Source organism: Otolemur garnettii, unplaced genomic scaffold (genome assembly GCF_000181295.1).
Source record: "Otolemur garnettii isolate 467f Iridium unplaced genomic scaffold, OtoGar3 scaffold00089, whole genome shotgun sequence".
In the NCBI taxonomy this organism is placed as follows: domain Eukaryota; kingdom Metazoa; phylum Chordata; class Mammalia; order Primates; family Galagidae; genus Otolemur; species Otolemur garnettii.
Window position 1 is genome coordinate 358051 of NW_003852484.1, and position 2156 is coordinate 360206.

Consider the following 2156-nt stretch of genomic DNA (forward strand, 5'->3'; position numbering starts at 1 on the left):
AAAAAAAAAAAAAAAAAAGAAAAGGCAAGGAGTTCAACACCAACCTGATCATCACAGTGAGACCACTGTCCCAACAAAAGGTAAATTTACCCAGGTATTGTGGCACATGCCTGTAGTCCCAGCTACATGGAAGGCTGTGGTGGGAGGACTGCTTGAGCCCAGTAGTGGGAGGCTGTAGTGAGCTACAGTTGTGCCACTGCACTCAGTCTGTGCTACAGAGCGAGACCCTCTTTCAAACACCACCACCACCACCATCACCAACAATGGAAACTTTCCCAAAGTACTGCAAACTTCCCTGGCTTTTTGAACATAATGCCCCAAATAGTCCTTGCTGACTTGGGGCTCTCCTTATGTATATCAGTTATTTGTCATTTGTCCATGCTAGAGGTCTTGGGGTGGACACATGCAGACTCAGATGACATCTACCCAAGGCTACATGGGTAATGACTTTACAGGTGACACTGAAACTTATTTTCTTACAAACAAAACCCCAAATCAACTTGCTCCAAGCTCCTGGAGTCTCACTCTGGTGCCTTGGGTAGAGTGTAGTGGTGTCATCATCATCAACATCCTCATGGAGCAGCTCACAGAGAACTCAAACTCTTGGTCTCAAGTGATTCTCTTACCTCAGTCTCCTGAGTAGCAGCTGGGACTGAAAGCACATGCCACGCCATGATGCCCAGCTAATTTTTCTATTTTTAGTTATAATGGGGTATCATTCTTGCTTGGCTGGTCTCGAATTCTTGAGCTCAAGCAATCCTCCCCCATTTGCCTCCTGGAGTGCTAGGATTACAGGCATGAACCACTGCATGGGTAACTTATTTATTTATTTAATTTGAGACAGAGCCTCAAGCTGTCTCCCTGGGTAGAGTGCCATGGCTTCACTGCTCATAGCAACCTCCAACTCCTGGGCTCAAGTGAGTCTCCTGCCTCAGCCTCCCAAGTTGCTGGGACTACAGGTGCCCACCACAACGCCCGGCTATTTTTTGGTTGCAGCCATTATTGTTGTTTGGCGGGCCCGGGCTGGATTCGAACCCACCACCTTAGGTGTATGTGGCTGGCGCCTTAGCCGCTTGAGCTACAGGTACCGAGCCACCTTTTTTATTTTTTAAATAAGGGATAGAATGAAGGCTATATAGCTGTATAATGTTCTTCAGAAAAGTATATAATAATTGCCTTTAGGAAATACCAATTGCAGAATGAAAAGTTAAGTCTCTTCCCACCAGAAAGTTTATCTACTTTATCATACATGCTATCGTATCATTCATTTCCACGTCTGTAAATCACTTTGATGTAATTTTCAACTTGCTCTTCAATGTTTCTGGTTCATATCTTGTTCATGGAATGTGGAGGATAATTCTGCCATTATTTGAAGGAAATGTATTGGAGATGCCTGTATTTAAAGGACTTACCTCAAAGCTTGTATAATGTTGTTTTTTTTTTTTTTTTTTTTTTTGAGACAGAATCTCAAGCTGTTGCCCTGGATAGAGTGCTGTAGCGTCATAGCTCACAGTAACCTCCACCTCTTGGGCTCAAGCAATCCTCTTGCCTCAGTTTTTCTATTTTTAGTAGAGACAGTCTTGCTTTTTGCTCAGGCTGGTCTCAAATCCATGAGCTGAAGCTATCCACCCACCTCAGCCTCCCAGAGTGCTAGTATTACAGGCATGGGCCACTGTGCCCAGCCTAGCTTATACAATTTTTAATTATCAAAAGATAAATGCTTCTCTAAAGAAAGCATTTAGAAAGGTCTGTATAACATTTGAGACTTGACCAGAATTTCGAAAAAAGTTTGTAAGTTTTTAGTTGTATAAACAAGTGTTTTGGTATCAGAAAAATATGCCAGTCCACAGGCTTCCTTAGTGAGGGAATCCAAAGCACTGTTGACATGTCTATAACACATTATGTTGAAATTATCTCACCTTTTATATGTCTCCTCCATTAGTTTAGAGCTTCTCATGAGCTTAGACCATGTGTAAGTCCTTGAACGTCAGCACTTGTGTTCTTATATAGCCATATAATCTTCTTTGGGAAAGTGTAAAATGGTTCTTTTTTTTTGAGACAGAGTCTCACTTTGTTGGTGGGGAACTGTAGGGCAACCCAGTACCCAGTCCCTTAGATCGTTCGCAGAGGTGGAAGGCTATTTTTTTTTTTTTTTT